Below are 19658 nucleotides of genomic sequence, written 5' to 3' on the forward strand. Positions count from 1 at the left end.
CTAACTGTGTATTTGCGTTAACTTTCATTTTCCATCTTTTTCCTTCAGATATTTATGACTTGAACACCAAAGAGAAAAAGGAGAGGGAGGAAAAAGAAAACGTTCAAATTCCATCCAGGTAGGTTTATTAGAAAACCTTAGGACTTTTCTGATTCTGACACAACTCCGATGCACCACAGCTCCTTTTGTCCTCAAGACACAACCAGTGAAGGCCTCAAACAGCATTGTTCTCCCTTCTCTTTTTTTCCATCCTTTCTTTCTACCTTTGGCCAATATCATCATAGCCACATGCTCATCCACGCACGCACACACACACACACACACACATACACACACACACACACACACACACACACACACACACACACACACACACACACACACGCACACACGCACACACATCATTTAACATGGAGACCTGTGTCAAAAAGACATTTTATAGACCCCCCCCATGACCGCAAGGAAATGATGATATAATTCAATATGAGACTGTCATTGCAGTTCTTTCACAAAACTCATTAATCCTTCTCCTTTTTTGATGGAAAACATATTATAAAGTTTTGGACAAGAAGAGTTTGACAGGCCATTAATAACAGTGAGCAGTGAATAAATTCAAAATGAACTGTGGTCATGCTCATTTCCAGTAGAAACCAACTGCGTGGCTGTAATCAAGCGCTCAGATATAATAGACTTTTCACAGTGCAATAATGACAGTAGTCATTATAGCTGCACAATGCATGTGTGACAGCACCCTGTGTGCTGCCTGAAATGTGCAGTCAGTCATGTGGAGAAGTATTTTGATGCTCATTAAATCTGCTGCCAGGCGAGGAGTGTTTATTTTTGAACTGGGAAATGTGGATGTAAGCAATCACACGATTAAAGCACCAATTAGGTGAATGAAGTCATTTTCGGGACTTCAATTGAACACACTATAGGATACAAGTCAAGTGTCTTTGTTTTTGGTTGACTTAAAGCCCCTGATGTCTGATGGTTAAAATGACCCATCAAAAGAATCCAGAGGAAAGCTCACATGTTGTTGAAACGTATTTTACTAGTGCAGCGGCAATCGTAAACATACCTATTTGGAATGTGGTAGCGTAGTTACGCTGTTGTCATGATCGACAATATAATTTAAGTTGATGTTTCCCAGCCGTTGCTGCTACAGAGTGCTTGTAACCTGTTTATTTGAATTTTTGAATATTGAAGGAATCACATGCCCTAATTGCACCAAATTGAACTTTGAACTGCCTTGGGACTTTCACAATCCACATACCAAGCTTGGAGTTGATAAGATGAATGGTTCTTGAGCGTTCTACATGCAGACAGACCAAAATTTCTGGAATTATTACATTGTTTTTAAGGGTTAAAGTTTATTTTAATCACAATCAGTCTGTTCCACCAGGTCACCTCTACAATGATAAAGGTATGCCACTTCAGATGGGTTTATGGAGTTTGCCATTGTCGCGTAAAGTAAACGGTTATGGAACAATTTTTTTTTACAAGAACACAAAGTTATTCTCTGAAGAATCAGTGAAAGTGGACCTTCAGTCTGTGATTGTGCTTGAAAAGAGAATAGTCTGAGTGACGCACTCAACTAAATATAGCTGCAGAAATGTATTTCCAGTTATCATTATATCTATTGTCCCCCTCCTCTCGCCCAGTGTAAACTCAGATTGGCTCCAGTCCCCCCTCCCTCAACCACAAAGGATAAGCAGTGTAGATAATGGAATGGAATGTGATCACAGTATAAGCATTGTGTACATTATTGTACATATCATTTTTGTTACGGCACCTGCCAAATACAAATTGTGTGTATTTCACATACAAGTGTATATTATTGTTGTGTTTATTCAGCTTTTTTATTAAATTCACAAGCTGTCCAAGATGATGGAGACAGTGACAATGACAGAGCTGATAAATACAAAGGTTCTTGTGTCAGCACGCAGCTATGCTTATGAGAGTGTGAACTATCCATCTTCACATAAACAGCATTGCATTTTGCAGCAGTTTCATTGTGTTTGTTTGCCTGGTAGGTATAAAATAATTGTGCATTACTTGTCAGGAATCTACTGAAACTACATATTTTCATGATAATTTGTCATATAAGCACTTTGTAACCGCGTTTAGATGAGTGCTGTACAAATAAAGTTATTTGTTATTATTATAAGACAACAATGGAAATTATGTTATCAGCACTAAGTCAAGATATCGTTGTTTGTCAGTGTTGGTACGCGTATTGATAATCCACGTGCTTTTCTTGCAGCTCTGAGATCTCACTCGAGTATCTGAACATTAATGCTGAAAGGAGGACACATGCAGTTGGTAAGTGCAGTATATGCTCCGGCAAACCTTTTAAGGATGACTCAGAGGACAAGATGACACATAATGCATCACAAGCACAAACACTAAAAGACCAGAGATGCTTTTATATTTCTTAATATATATTTATATATCTAACTTTTCTGTATTAAAAAATCAAGAAACACCCTATTTGAAATACAGATCCTTCGTAAAATAACCTAGGACAGTATGACACCTTATTTTGCACATTCCTAAAACCTCAATCATTAGTTGACCTCATTATTGAGATTATTACATCATTACGACATATCATTTCAATTTTCAATTCCAGTTCATTTACATTAAACATGCTACTAGCGTGGGAAATACCTGCAATGCTGCCGAAAAATGCCACGTCGGGCATCGAATCTATGCCCCAATCATATCTTTAAAGTATATTAGTTTCACCAAGATAAAATTCCAAAACAGCAGTTGTTCTGTTCTGCTATACTTGCAAGTAGCTTATTTTAGAGCAGTGAAGAAGAACTGATTTCTGGAAGTGTAGCGTTATCCTAAAATGTAAACAATTTCATAGTATTTTACGCTGGAATGTCACACACGTAAAATGGTGACGTGTACTGAATGCTAGACTTCAGTTTTAAGCTATTTAAAAATATATATATTTTTTTATATTTCTTAGATTTATTTATTTGTTTCAAGTTATGACTCAAACTAGTTACTAAAAGAAGTGACATGGCATACATTCTCTGTGTGTATTTGTTTTACAAAGGGTTTAATTTCAGCCAGGCCAGACAACAATGATAGAAATCATCACTTCCACAGAGTTAGTGGCATTCAGCTGATACAATACGTTGTAAAGGTTGTTATTTTTTTAAATACACTCGTACCTGATCTGTACTCAGTATTGGCCAGTGTGCAAAGTTAAGATATCGGTATCAGGAAGGGAAACAAGGCTATAGTAACACCTCTAATTTATACAGCACAATTCACATGACAAGGATACAGACTCAATTGGCTTTGAGATGAATAACAAAGATACACCACAAATACATGACGTGACATATGACAACATATGAGATGAAAATATATTAAATACGAGAATAGAGTACGTTCAATTGTGAACAATTGTAATAAAAGAGAAAAAAACAAGATCAAAATAAAAACAAATTAGACTTGAAACATTATGGTAAGAATGTAGAACAATACAAATACAGTATTATATTAAAAAAGAAGGTGACAGAACTATTAACTCAGCAATAAAAAATAAAAAAATGTCCCATGGTTAAAATGAACAGATAATCATCTACAATGATGAGCTTGAAGTGTGTGTTTTCAGAAGTTGAATCCTGTCAAAGCTTTTACAGTTGGTGCTAAGATAAGACAAGATGACGATGCACTTCACAACATCAACGAAACGTCAGCACTGAGCACTGAGGCTGAGTCTCCAGAGGAAACGCCACAGAGCAAAGTTGGTAAGTAGTGGCTGTAGTCTGCAGATGTTGTTCCTTCTGTGTCCTCATTAATGATATGCGGACTTGTCTTTACTATGCTGTGTTCTGGTTTCAGGTTGTGACATCTCAGATTACTTTAACTATGGTTTCAATGAGGAAACCTGGATCGCCTACTGTAAGAAACAGCAACATTTGTGTGCAGTAAATGGAAAACCACCCTTTAAATCCGGGGTGAGAAAAGATATTATTGATACTAATATTTTCTTAAGACTACAAGCATCCAAAAATCTATAATGGTCACTTATAAAATGAGAAAATTACCTCATTTTCTCTTGATGTAATTTGAACTAGAAATTCCTTTTTAGAGGAGTTAGAGCTTGTTGTTTTTCCTCTTAGGTCCAGAGGGGGCGCACTGAACACAGAGAAAAAGAGCCCTTTTGTGCTCCTTCTTCCTCAGGCACATCATCCATACTCACTTCCAGGTCTGTAACATATTGTTCCCTTCTGTCATCGAGTGTGTATCCTCACTGCTCCAGCCCATATTCCATTTCCTGACCTAGCTCCGAGCTGCCAGGCCAGGGGAAGATGGCAGCTGGTTGTTTTTGTTTATTTGTGACGCAACAGCTATCAGACTGATGCCATCTGTTTACTCTGATCCTAAATGGGCTTAGGGTAATAGGGTTGTATTGGCAAGGGATCCCAAAGTGTTGAGGTAAACACAGACTTTCTGTTCATCTGTTGTAGGCCAAAGTTAAATTTCATAGAAGGTATGTAAACACACACACAGAGAATACTGTGAGATGACTTGTGCAAATATTTGGTTAAGAGGATAATGATAAACAATGTTTTGACAGTGAATGCTTTTCCAGAATTATTTACAGTTTTTTAACTATTTAGTTTATTCATTCAAGTTTCAGTTACAATCAGTGGTGGGATAGTGTATTTCCACCAGTACTGTACGGACTTGAATACAGTACAAATGGTATCATACATACTTTCAGGTATATACTTTTCTTGTGCGTCAGAATTTCTGTCAACTTTTTCCAATTTGTTACATTTTACATCTATTGTCTTACTTTTTTTTTATTATTGAATACTGTAGTCATACTAGTTGTTGATTTATTGTCATAGATTAAAATCACCTCATCCAGCTGCAACATGAAAATGCCACTTACATTTGATGCAGCAATACAACAGACCCATCACAGGCCACACAGGCCACACTGCTGTCTTATGACTACTTGTGAAACTAGGTTTTGCTGCTTTTCTCCTGTGGCTTAAGTGAAAAATTCCAATGCCGAATTTTTACTAGTAATGACTAGAATTTTTTTTTAACCTTTTCAAAGGGGGTTATATTTACACCCCTCTCCTTTTGTTTGTTGGTTGGTTGATTAGTATGTTTGCTTGTAGGCAAGATTATATAAAACATTGGAATGGATTTCTACGAAACTTTGTGGAAGGATGCAGTATGCAACAAATCATTCATCGATATTGAAGGATAAAAATCTGGCGTATTTAAGGAAGTGATATCTATGAGAAGTTTGGTGCAGCTTGATGGAATTAAACGGGACTGTTGGGCCTTGTCAGAGGTATGCACTCTACTGAGTTAGTTACATTATTGTATGGTATGTCTGTAATAGATCTCAGCAATTCCTCAATACTACCAAAATGGCTGTATTGAATTATTTTACATAAATTGGAGTAATCCTAACATTTTCCATCTAAGTGCACAAAGTGTCTCTAGATAGAGGATATCAAGTGATTTTCAGATTGGAGAGCCCATTGAGGCAAATTTGTGATTTGTGTTTTTGGGGCTGACTGAATTAAAATTGATTCAACTTGACTAGAAGTGATTTAAAAATAACTAACATGGTTAGGATCATCTAAATTTAAGTGGGTCAGCGTTGTGTTGTCAAACTGCTCTGGCTCCAGTCTGTTTACATTATGGGGAAAGCTTTTAAGAGCAGCAGAGCAGGCAAGCCTGTGGGAGACAGGGCTGTTAGACTGGGCCCATGGTGCTTTACAGTCCAGTTACAGTCTCCCATCATTTATGTATACACTCATGAGCAGCAGATGCTTGTCATGTTAGTAAATAGCATCCATCCCAGCATGCTTCTTCCTTCTATTTATGGACCAGGTGCTGTATGCCTGTGAGTGCTTTTGCCCGTGCAAAACTGCCCCAATTCCCTCCCATTTGCTTGGATGGTTGATGAGGATGTTGGAGGGTCTGACTGGTAGAACTGGCTGCTTAATTAAAGATTCTACCCTTGACTATGATCTCCTCCATTGGCAAGTTTGCCCTTCAGGGAAGGTCATGTGGATCTGAGAGCTCTGTGGCATCACCCTATGTGACAGGGCTGGATCAGAGTGGAACCACACACACACTGAACACACACACACACACACACACACATACACACACACACACACACGCGCAAACACTATTATCCAGTGAAAGCTGACAGCTCAGTCTGAGGGAGTCTGAAAATGTGATGCTCAGTTTAAGAAGCTCTTGTAACGTTTATCGATCTGGGTGTGATTTTCTCCAGTGGTGTTGCCATGTCATATATTGTAGCTGTCCTTTTGGATTCAAGTGAGATTCAACCATTCTAAATTTGTTTTGTCTCAAAATACAGAATGGGAGATGGTCTGTGTTCTTATTCTTTTTTTTTTTCAAATCTGTTGTGTTAAAAGTTGTTCTATTTCAAAGCTGAAGTGAGCAAAAGAGACATTAGGAAGCTCTGAGCCGTCCCCTGTTGAGTTGCCTTTAGATGTTGTTGTTTTCCCTTTTTTTTCTGAATGTTCCTCTCTACTGTTGATTAAATCCTAGTGACAGAAAGGGGTTAGTGTCCCATCTGTATGTGTGTGTGCACACAATGGGGGTGTGTGTGGGGAGGGGGTGCTTAGGACTGTAAAGAGCTGTTTTGTGAAGAAAGCGAGATGACCCACATAAGGAGGTTTAATGCGTTAATGGACCTGGAGGGGGTTGTAGTAAGGACATGGGGAGTGAGATTAGGACAAAGTGATGTCCTGTTTAAAAAAATGTTATGTAAGTGCTCTTCCGAAGCACATGAAGGAATCATTTAAGGTGAACATGAAAACAGGACTTACCTTTAAGAAAGGCCCATCTCACATTTCTGCCACTGTATCCACATATTACATGTACTTATGTGATGTATTTGTGGACTAATTATTATAACATTCCTGAGCAACAGAGAGTTAAGAGCCACCATTGATGTGACTGGAGGACGACCTAGATCCAGCAGCAAAGTGAGAGGGCACCGATATCTCACTGATGTGGGAAATACTCAGGTAATGTGTGTGTGTGTGCTCTTATTTTGTCTGTTCACACTTGGCATTAAAATGCATCCTATGACGATGTGTGATCGGATATCACTACCCCCCCCCCCCCCTCCCCGCTCTATGCAAATAATCATATACGACATTTAAGTTTGCAAAGACCAAATGATATTGTTTTCATCCAGTTTGAGTTTACAGATGTGTCTGATGACAATGTTTGTGTGTGTGTGTGTCGGTATGTGGGCATGAGTGATAGAAGAGAGCAAGCGGAGTCAGGAGGGACTGAATGAATGAATGCATGCAGCTATAAAGGAAGATTTTACCAATTTTAATAAAAGTGTCTGCCATTACGTGGTGGCCAGTGTTCATTTTGTGGCCACACACAAATCAGAAGCGTCAAAATATGTTGTAACTTCAGCGAAAAGAGGACGTCAGGCATCAAGGTGGTCCTTAATATTTGGGTGAGGACACATGAAAAGATTGTGGCCAAATGCATCCCAGACCATCTCAGAATGGGGTTTGTTTGATCGCATCTCAGGATGCATTTAGATTGTGTTCAGACCTGAGCTTATCGCTGACCACTTGTGATCAGATCACTCAGGACGGATGTTGATACCAGGTCGGGGTTGAGGATACATTTGAGATCCAATTACACAGACCACATTTGGAGGTCTATTTGATCGTGCTGCTCTCTCCCTCTCACACCAACACACACATTGACAACTGATCCATCTATCTAGTTGGACTGGCTAAAAACAACATAATTTGGTCTTTGCAAACAGAAATGATGTATGCGTGTATTTGCATTTGGACCGGGACGTGAGATCCGATCACACATGGTCACAGGAGACACATTGAGGACTCAGTTTAATGCCAGGTGGGAACAGGCGTACTTAGAGCTGTCCTCTTGTGATTGGATCTCTCAGGACGGATGTTAATATCAGGTCTGACCAGGGCCAAAGACACTTACTGAAGCTATTATGTTTACCTTGCAGGTGGTTACTGAGATGTCCCCAGAGGAGGATAGATTTAACTATTATCAACTGAACCCTGTGCCCCATTCCAGTTCTCTCCTCACATACACCTCTACACCACGTAAGTCACCACACCACTGGGAAAAACAAACACCTACACACTGACCGTGCTTATGTGCATGCTCATTCACAATATCCTTACAATTAATGGACAAATTTCCCTACATATTATCATCTTCCTCCTCATCTGACGCTATTATTATGAACAGATGAGTTTTTTTTACGGAGCTGGGGGAGTAGGTTTAAGTGAAACACAGGTTTCATGTGAAAAGAGCCCCAGGAGACCCCCCCCCCTGTGGGCCACATCATGCTTCATGCAGCTGCACAAATGACTAATGGCAATCTGAGTGTGTGTGTTTGGAGAAGCTGCCACACGTGTTATAATAAATAATCCTGCAGAGTTGAAGGACAGAGGTGAGCATTGGTGAGTGTGTGTGTGTGTGTCTGCTTGCATGGGTTTGAATTCAAAGGATGGATACGGGCCTTCCTGTTGTATAATCCAGGTGCGAGGAGTCCATCGGTGCATCCTGTTGATCTTTGAAGTGAATCAGACAGAAATCCAGGAAGTCTTCCTGGCTCAAGCTCACAACTGAGCACATGTCATATCTTCATCTTCAAAGGGTCTAAAATAGAAGTGCAGGGTTAGTCCCCCGTCTTACCCCCTCACACCCCCCCTGTGAGCCACACACTGCCCGGAGAACTCATGCCAGAGCTGCTAATACAACCAAAATATCCAACGCCATGTTGACTGCAGCTTTCAACAGAGGAGTCCAGCTTTGAAGTGTATTTGCTTAGCTTTTATCGAGGCCCCTCCCTCTTCTTTAAGTTATGGGGCCTGCCTCCTTTTGTGATGCAAATGTCTAACATGATAAAAATAGCCCCTGGTAAAGAAAAAAAAAAAAGAGAAAGTGCTGGGCCAGCAGATTGTGGCACAAGAAATGTGCTGAACAGACCGACCTCAGGGAATGGAGCGGAGGGAAAGACGTGAGCTGCTTTCATTCCTTGGTTTGTTTTTCAGTGAGGTCAGATTAGATGCTAAGTGTGTTTGATTAGTGCACAATTTGGAGTCCAAGTGCATCATTGCAGGGGTATACTTGTGTCATCTTTTAGCGCAACACAGTGTACAGCCAAGGTGAGGCTGTCTGCGGCTGTGCGCTGCAGCTCGGGCCTTCTGCAGGTGGTTGGTAGGTCAGTACAGTCAGTGTAGCAACACGGCTTGTACATGAGTGTCCTTTCATTTGGCATTGATACACTTACTGTAGATCGCAGCTGAGCAGATGTGCAGTCCTTGCTGATGTAACCATACGAACAGATGTCCTCTGATCAGGGCTGTTGATGAGAACCACTGACCTCCACAGCTCTTATAAGTGTAAGCATCATTTAAATCAAAAGGGGGAAATCAGCACTTTGACATCTTAAAATCACCATTAGGTTAAAAAAAAAAAACGGATTGGAAAATTGCTTTTAAGCTTAAGGCTTTTTCATCATTTCTGAAAACAGAATCTTAGTGCAGTAATTTTTATGTTTTGATCGTCAATGTGAAAAGTCGGCACCCTGTAGTGATGTTGCAGATTAGAGTTGAGAAACCCAGCGTTTTTCTTTTTCAGGGAGCACATGACCAGCAGCTAATGACTATCCTTTAAAGCAAAGAAAACTCAGGCCTCTGCTGTAGTGCAGAAGGGCAGCATGTGGTCCGATGTGAAATTTTATCTACTCCATCTAAACCCCTCCAGCCTGAAGCTCTGTGAAATATTAGCGCGAATCGAGAGAGAAAGCCACGCAAGCACAATCGGCAGCCATTAGCTCTCGGCCATTAGCTCTCTCATATGCTGCCAAGCATGGAGCTCCAGCCTTCATCAAACACTCACTTGAGATCGCCACAGGTAGAAACAATTACTCACTCACGCTAACATTGATGAGATGCGTGTGGACAAGCCGATGTTTATTGTGCGTGCGTGCGTGTGTGTTTGTGTACACACAGTATATGCCACTACAAAACAAGTCCTGAGCACTGTCACCATGGGAGTAGATGCTTGAGGTTTTTCATTCACTTTTCAATACAAATCTTAAGTATTTTCCTCATATTGTTATAGATTCTTTATACTCTATGTTGTCTTATGCAATGAATTAAAGTATTTCTCGTAATGAATCCCCGTCTTATTGTTTACTCCTCTTTCCGGATGAATCACTCCATTGTCTTTTAGTTTGTTTTTTCTCCAAAAGGAACTGCCTGAAGGCCTTCAGCACCAGGTTTTCCTTTCTCAAACTGTTGGAAGTCAATGTGTGCATGTGTGTGCACGTGTCTTCCCTTGGGTGTCCAGGTGTCTGAGGTATCAAAGGCCTCTCTGGGTCAGTGCTCGGTGGTGAGCAGTTCAGGGCCTCTCAACTCTGTGGGACTCATATTTGAAAGGGAAGGAAGATGTTCTACATTTCAGTCACAAAGCAGGGGAGCCCGCTGCTCTTTTTTTTCTTATTCACGTCTAAACTTCCAGCAGCTCTTATTATTCTTGCTCCAGTTTCAACCATTCTTTGTGTTCTTAATGTTGGTGAAAACTGCTCCGAGCCCATACTCTTGTTGGGGGTCTATGTGGAAAAAAGAAGGGGATGTTATCCAGATGTGGCCGTGTGTTTGTGTGCTGGATTCCTCAAAGGGATGTGTGTGTGTGTGTGTGTGTGTGTGTGTGTGTGTGTGTGTGTGTGTGTGTGTGTGTGTGTGTGTGTGTGTGTGTGTGTGTGTGTGTGTGTGTGTGTGTGTGCATGTGTGTGTGATTTAGAGCTGATTTTGTTGCTCTCTCATGTAAGATGTGAACATTATAACAAGTGGGACGATGAGCTCTACAGCCAAGTGTTTGACTCATTCTGTTTTACTGATGGAGGAAAAAACAGATTGTTCATGTTAATATGCAGAATCTGTGACAAAGGACAACATTTTGGGGCTGGGAGCCTTCTTGTTTCTATCTATTTTTACCAATTACATTTGAGCAGGCTTTGGGTAAACAGTGGAGAGCAAATGAGGTGGAACACATTGACTGAAATGCATCAGCTATCAGCTTTTTAATCTATCTGCGTAAACAGTTAGTGGAGATTAGTTTGTGATTTGTGTGCAGAAACATTTGACTTGTGGGATAAAACAAACTAGTCGGACTGTAAACAGTGAACAGTGAATGGAAGATGGCGTCTTGGCCTTGATATCTGCTATCTACACCAGAAGCCCCAAAATATTGGCTGTTGCACCAAGAGGCAAATTCCTTTTGGATATCTGATGGGCTCAGAGAATCTGTTGTTGGTAATGGGTGATGTTGTCGAATTTTGGGCTTTTGGTCTTGTTATGTGTTTCACATAGTAATGCTGAGACTTTGATCTTCCAACAGTTAATGTACCACTCTGATATTTCCACATCCATCCATCTCAAACATGAGATCCACCTGTCTAATGTCTAATGTTAGCTAGACTGCCATCCCTAATGCATGTAGTCTGGAATCCTTTAGATCTTCACAAAGGTAAGCATAAAACCATCTTGTTATGAGTGAATCTGATTTCACAATTTTGCATTTAATATGCAACAAATGTTTTAAATGAGTTTGCCATGATGCAACACTAGTAATTTTGCATGTATTTTGATGCATCAAAATAGTTGTCACCAATATTTTTTTGTTTGCTTTACACAATTTCAGCACACACCACACAACTCTAAGCATCTGAAGCCAAATGCTCCAATATAAATGATATTGCATATTGACTAAAGGTTATCCTTGATTATTTGTTCTTTAAAATATGGAGCAAACACATCTTGATTTCACAGTGAGTCTGACTATTGTCACTACAGCAAGTGACCAATTTAAAGAAGTTTGATCATACACATATGGTGTTGTGTGTTGTTGCGTGTCTACTCCCTCCCTAATGGCTAGCTGTTGAGATGGCAGCAGCGCATAGAGAACAAAGACATGTCAAACTGTGGAGAAAACAAAGGACGGAAAAAAAGGAAAATAACGCATTACAATGAAGCATTCACTGCTTGATTGTATATTTGTCGTAGTACTAGCACATTTATAACAGGGGTCTGCTCAGACCATGTCCGTCACAGACAACTGAGCTTAACTCTGCCAAGTCATACTGGAGTATGGGGCCGTCTAACACAGCAGTTAGTCCATCCAATAACAATCCTCACAGATGACTGTGGGAGCGAGAAGAAGGGATTTTTGCCATTTTTGTTTCAAGATGGATTACCACAAAACTAGGCAAAGGGGGGCAGTACGGGTTGGGAAAGAACCCATTGGAAATTGGTGCAGATCTGGATCATGGGGCGGATCCAGATTTTTTCCCCACTTTCTTTAACATTGTGCGATAGGGCGTTTTTCGGTGCTAATCCATTCAATAGATATATATCTGAATCAAAATCCGGATTTCGTGGATGTAAACGTGATTTCATAAGGGGACTAGTTGCACATGAAAGGATGTGATCCTGGTCACTGTCAAGAATGACTAAAAAGTAACGGCCTATCTTTTTTCTCCATGCAGCTTTCCTTTGGGAACGAGAAGCCCCTGCAGTCTTCCCCGAAGCTACTTTGTACAGGTGAGCCCGGGTACTAGTGTGCGGTGTCTGAGGTGTAGGAGCAGGAGAAACTGCAGGTGGGATGGAGATCGTGTCTAAAAAAGAAACACCTATCTTTTGAGGGAGGCTTGATTCACCTAAAGACAGAAACAAATTCAGCAAACATTTTGGAAGGAAAGAAGAAACATCAGATATCATTAATAAAAATCAATATTAGTGCTGAAATAAAAAAAATAGTTGCCGTGGAAATCAGTTGCCTTTTTCTCTGAGGCAGACTTGGTGACTCTCATTGGACATCAAAACACAACCTGTAATTAGCTTTTTGGACACTTCTGATTTTTCGTCATGAGCTGGATCGGTTTTTATCACTGCACATTTTGCTCTGTTGCTGATCTCGCAACTGAGACAATGTCCAAATAAGGTAGAAAGTAAGAGAGCAACCTTGTTTGTGCCTCCAGTTTCCTGTTTATCAGTATCCAAGTCATCCCCCGCCCCCCTCCTCTTATCTATGTCACAACCTGTCAGCATCTCCCTCTTTTCAGCTCTAATTTACGCCAGTTAGATAACGAGAGGACCACGTTGTACTCCAAGCTCTACCGCATTTTCTGAATGTAGCTGCACTCCTGTTTTGTTTGCTATGTAGCTTGTTTCCTCTGGATGTTGTCTGTATCCAGCTCGTCTCGATCCATCTCTCTGTTTGTCTCTGCAGCTTCCTGCCCCTTCATCTTTTTTTCTCTTTTCTAAATCCTACTCTTTGCCTTACTCCTAATTTCTGTCCACGTGTGACTGAATTCACTCTCTGCTCTGTCCTAAAAGATGGGTTTTATCACATCTCAGTCCATCTGCCAAATCCCCACATCCTTCAGGGACTTAGTGTTCCTATGAACTCTGCCAGCCATCTCCCGTTCGCTTTATAAATCATTTCCTTTTTAACTTTTCACACACACACACACACATGTGCAGTGTCTACACAGACTGTCCCTGCCTTACTGTAGCTGCTCAGCCGTTGCCTCAGGGTAATTCTGGCATGATCTCAGCACTGGCCTTTCATGCTGTGTGGAGGGCCAAGGTCCAATTGGGCTCCCAACATCCATATTTAGTATTTAGTACAATAGTTGTGTTAATGTCTCAATGAGAGGCCTTTATGGAAGAGAAATAACAAAAATGTTTCCACACTGTTCAATCCAAAGCAATTATTACTTGATTTTCATAGGAAAAAACCCTCCATGTGAAGGAAGAGGATTCAGTCGATTCAGTATAAAAATCCATATTTAGACATGTGTTTTTGGTGGATTAGTTTTACACAGTGCTGCTGGTTATACATGAAGAGACACATTGGCTGTAGCTAAAACTTTTACTCTCAAACATATTTAGTTCAGTTTCGTCAGTGAGACTGTCCAATACAACTTAGGAAATTTACTCAATAGTTTGATTTAGAACACAAAGAAACAGAAACAGTAACAGATCAGCATATTGAAATCCAGAGCTGATCGTAATGACTCTCCTCCAGTATCCATCCATCCATCCATCCATCCATCCATCCATCCATCCATCCATCCATCCATCCATCCATTTATGAGTTGCCGAGGGGCTAGAGCCAATCCCAGCTGACATTGTGCAAAAGGCAGGATACACCTTGGTCAGGTTGCCGGCGTCTCAGGGGGCCAAGTCTCCAGCTGACCCAACCCTAATCTGCATGTCTTTGGCCTGTTGAGGGGAAGCCAGAGTACTCTTCGGTACCCCTAACCCCCCTACCAGTGGGCCAATGTGATCTATTATTTGTAGGGTCATATCTGCTTTACAGTTTAAAATGAGGGCCACGGTGACCTAGATCTGAAATTAAAACCCTCCCCCCAATCAAAACTTAGGTGTTGAATATATATCAATATGGATTTTGATCCTGCTAGCGTTGGTACCCCGCATACAGTAGCTGTAGGTTCTAACCTGGCTGACCTATATATATAAATAAATAAATATATATATAATAATGCTCAGAGAAATCAATATATTTACCATCACCTACCTCTGATTTAGCATCAATGATCTATGCTTGTTTCACCCCCTGGATCAGCACTGAGACCGAGTCAATGTGTGAGCCCTGAGTAATACATAATACTTTGATGATGATCACAGTTATTATCCTTCTGTTAGGGCCTTGCCAGCAGCTGCATGCTCACTCACCCACACTCACTCTTCCATTCACTAATTTATTCTCCATTCACAAACAAGCCTCTGTGCAGCTCTGTGTCTCTGTTACACCAAAATAATATAATAATTTATAATAATAAAAAGGGAGTAATAGACCCAGTTACTGCAGGATTTACAGCAGTTCCGTTGGACGAGCTTCACACACAACCAGTGCACCTTCAGCCCACTCGGAAGTTTTCAACTGGAAGCGGGTGGATGAGCCACGTGGATGAGCAGAAGATCCAGATAGTATCAGTAATGTGCCCTCCATCCGTTCCTCGCTCCACCTTGACAATGAGCCAGTCACTTCAAACACTTGGAAAACGCAGATGTGCATTTGGAGAAGGGCTTTGATCATGCTGCAGAGCAGTCCACTTGTTTTTTATTCATTGATTCATCTGTAAATGTATCTGCTCATCAGGTTTCTGTTTCAGCTCCTTAGAATGAATCACAATTGGCACAACAGTTTGCCAGGAATAGATCATTCACAGGAGGGTTTATAAATACTGTAGTATAATATTACAATAATTCTATACAAAACTTTTTTTCAAATAAACTCTATGCCACAGAGAAGATATACTTAATATGATCTTTTAATCTAGTTTACCACATACAGATGCATAACACTGCTGTCCTCACATCATAAATCCTGTATAGATTTATTTGGTGGTTTCACTTGTAGTTAAATGCCCTCTGTCTGTCAATTGCCATTATATAAACTCAAATTGAGGCAGGTTTTCATGGTATATATTTGCTGTTTAATTGTATGTATGTGTGGGAGCTGACTTTATATTCACACCATATGTTTTTTTTATTTTGACGTTTCAGTGGAGACTACGAAGAGATTCACTATCCCTCAACTTCACAATACCCAAGTTCATCAGGTAAAATCACTATTTCTATAAATAAACAAAGTTCAGAATTCATAATGTTCAGTGAAACAGCTTTATTGTACAGAATATGATGCCACCTGAATATTCTTGGATAGTTACTGCGTTTTAATGGATTGCCGTGAACCAGTATTTCTTTTATTTTCAATAGAAAAACCTTTGTTATTAACCTCCAGTGTGTGTGTACCTCCTAAATTTAGCATTTAAATGAACATAACAGTTGAAAACAGAAAGTAGAAGTTCCATTACTCATACATTGGCATGTTTTGAAAGAAAAAACACTGACATAAATTGGTGGCAGGTGCTCATCTGAACACACTGATGTGGTGAATGCTTATTTCATACACTGAATAAGTAAAATCGATGTCAGAACAGCTGCTGCTGTTTATGGTCTTCTCCAGTCATGTGTCTGGCTTGACTGTTCTTTCTTCGGGGTGTCATCTTCAATCCCAGGGAGTATGGCCTCCAGCTCCAGAAAGATCCATGTGGCCAACGCTGAGAAATGCTACATGTGGCAGGAGTGTGACAAATGCAGAAAGAGATCCAGAGAGCACGGCCACGATAGAGACTCTACAACAGTCAGAGAGAGAGAAAGTGAGAGATGGTCCTCTGCACACAAGAAGAAGGAGAGGAAGAAGGATCCTTTATTGTCCAAGTATGTTTTACACACACAGGAAATTGGACCTCCACATTGAACACATCTGTAACTATTGAGCACAAACACATTGAGAAAGCAGTGAGCACACACACCTGGAGAAGGGTGCCTGGGATGTTAGGGGAGGGGAAAGCACTGTTCTTTCACTCCCCCACCCTTCCTTTCTCTTGCCAGTTCTTCCTGCCAATCCAGGGATTCAAACCAGCGAACCTTTGGCTCAGTGCACTCTACTCTAGGCTCGAGCTTCCAGCTTCCCTCCAGGTGGGTCTCTGAGACTTGAAGTTATAAATACTCCTTATCAGTTCCTAGATAGGTTTATTTATTTAATGCATGTAATTCTCAAGTCTGTTTCCCTTTTTCTATATATTATGTTTAGGGATGGGTACTGAATTGTGTACTTATGAGGGTATACAGACAGAGTTATGTCAGTACAGTTGAGCATTGATTGACGTTAAATCAATTTGCAAGAGAGCAAGTTGAATCATCTGGACGAGAGCAAGTAGAATCTATGGAGAGCCTACGCAAGTGGCCTAAACACTAATAGTGCGCTAGTGTATCTGCGTAGCAGGCAAACTGATGAGACACCTGGTCTAACACAAAAAATACATCTAAAGGCTGAACAGTATACTATATTTGATAGCCTTAAGGCCAAGTCACGAGCAGCAGCCGCAGCTAACATTAGCAGCCAGCCTGCAGCCTATGCTGATGAAGTTGAACCCTCCCATTGACGACATAAAAACATCGAGTTCATGTAATACTTCACCATTTGGACAAGTTAAGGCAGGAGAAAATGTTCAATGTTTGTTTACTTGTACTTTGGTTAGCATTATCTTTCTTTCAGTTTACTGGCGTATTGCAAACAACTTTACGGTGCATATCGCCACGCACTGTACCTATTTTTTCAAGAGTATTTTACTGCAGGAGGTGAAATTACATTTTCTGGCCGTACAGAGAAAGCAAAGGACTGAAAAAAAGTACTGTTGGGTTCTGATACTTTATTTAAAGTACCGGAACTGGCACGAATCGATTCAAATGTGAACGGTACCAAACCATAATCACGTATTAAATAACACGGTGCAACCTCTGCATTCACACTTCCCGCTGCAGTGGATACATGTAAATATCTGCTGAGCAGCTGTGGCCTTCTGGATTAGGCAACATGCTATGTGTTGGTTCTAGTCCAGATATCCACTCTATTTTCACTCTATCAATATGTGTTCACTCACAACCTGCCTCTCTCTCTCTCTCTCTCTCTCTCTCTCTCTCTCTCTCTCTCTCTCTCTCTCTCTCTTTCTTCCTCACATACACATGCCTACATATACTGTATATGATTAAGAACTTTGGAGGAAAGACAAAAAAAGAAGTGGAGGTTTTCAGGTGAGTTATGACACGGTGTGCTGTGTATGGTGTTGGCACCAGTGCCTGGTAATATTTCAACATGTATGTGATGGCAGTTTCTGTAGGATCCTCTGAAATACGGGCTGCCTCAAGTGGCAGAGAACCAAAAACCCTGAGGAAACGTGTAGAGGGAAATAATTCAGTCGGGAAATGATAGTTTTTCCGTTACAGTGCACTTATCGTTTAGTTCTTAGAAAAGATACAAATGTTTTCTCCATCTAGATGTTAGTTTTTTTGGTGCTGTAAAATCAAGTCCCCAACAAATAATATTAATTTGTTTCCAGATCACATTGTGCTCTGAGTCTGTTGGAGGTGTCTCTCCCATATCTCCAGCTGATAGGTATAATATAAACTGCTGTAACTGTTGTGAGAAAACATACAATTGGGAAGAAATGCCCACTATTGCAAAAGTAACATTGGACTATTGTGACAGGAATAAAGACTATTGCAAGGCCAGGAGAAATTATTGCCAGCATATGCAGAACTATTTTAGTTTTTGTGGTGCAGTGAGGGGGGCGCAGGGTGCCGTGCACGAGGGAACAAATCATTGTATTTGCCAACTACTACTAGGAAACAATTGAGTGTATACGCTTCTCTGCTTGGAGTTTGGGCCTTTCCTCCCGGTGGCTCACTGACAATATAAGTACCACTTCAAATTTCACTTAATGCCCTAATACCCTACAGTCTGACAGCCAGAGTGCCGCCGTATGTGTACTGAAACACAAACACCTTTCCTCCTCCTCACGTACTCCTCAGCTGACTTGAAGCTTATTTGGTGTGACAGGGTAATGCCCAATTTATGCTTCTGCGTCAAATCTACGCCATAGCTCCAGCATAGCCTACGTGCAGACGTGTACCCTATGCCGTACCCTGACGTGCACCTCCCCAAAAATGTAACCACGCGCCGAGGCAACGCAGACCACAAGAGATAAGTTCCGCTTGATAGCATCGCATTTACTGCAGACAGTATTTCCGGGATCTCCTGCTTTGCCTCACTGGTGTTAATGGTCGTACAGACCATCTCCTCTGACGTCTTTCTTTTCTTCTTTGCAGCGCTTTAAGAAAATGTAATTGCTCTTTATCAGCTCCAACTCCAACATGATAACTCTTGACATTATTCGGAAGTAAACAGAGTCTTAACCCAGTAGCATAGAAACGCTACTACCGTTTTGGCTCCACGCCCACTAGCGTTTCGGAGGTGTAATTGCAGAGTGACCTACACACACCTACGCACAACTATGAATGATCACAAAGGCATAGCTCCGTGCGTAGGCTCGGTGCGTAAGCTCGGTGCGTAGGCTCCGTGCGTCCCTACGGCATAGCTTTACCACAGAACCGTGAATCGGCCTTAAGCATGACATTTCACTGGGACAGAGGACTCCTCAATACAATATGCACATGTTAGGTATCAGGGATACTCTTGCCCTTGACCAGGGGAACTTTCTTTAGATCAGGAGTGGGATACATCCATTAGATATTCACTGCCTATTCACTGAAAGTACATGCAGTACAACTGAAAGTTGAACTTAGCTAGTATAATTTCTCCATCTGCGTCTGTGGTTGCAGAAGCTGTAATACCTTTGATAACAATGAATCCCTCTGTCAGCGAGTGTTGGAGCTTCACTGTTAATTAACTTGCATGAAAATAAGTGCAAAATAGCAAAAATGACAAACTGAAATATCTCTTACTGTACTCTGCTCTGTTGAAATACACTGTTATGCTTCTCAGCACTTCTCCTACTTACTGTGGTGAGCTTTCGCCCGGGAATTTGTGCGCATTTAATGCCTGGATCCAGGTTTGTATACGGTGCTCAGAACAGTGTTGTGGGTCAGTTGAGGGAAGTGGGACATGGGGACAGCTGCGAAGCTGTAGGCTGCAGAAGATAGGAA

At 41.0% G+C, this 19658-nt stretch overlaps 1 long non-coding RNA gene across 1 annotated transcript; it reads left to right on the forward strand.

The window, feature by feature from the left end:
- LOC117759667 lies at positions 1-3775 on the forward strand. The gene is made up of 3 exons (XR_004613538.1): positions 1-118; positions 2264-2322; positions 3657-3775. It is a non-coding gene; the product is annotated as an uncharacterized LOC117759667 (long non-coding RNA).
- The last annotated feature ends 15883 nt before the right edge of the window (positions 3776-19658 follow it).

Source organism: Hippoglossus hippoglossus, chromosome 4, assembly GCF_009819705.1.
Source record: "Hippoglossus hippoglossus isolate fHipHip1 chromosome 4, fHipHip1.pri, whole genome shotgun sequence".
Lineage (NCBI taxonomy): Eukaryota > Metazoa > Chordata > Actinopteri > Pleuronectiformes > Pleuronectidae > Hippoglossus > Hippoglossus hippoglossus.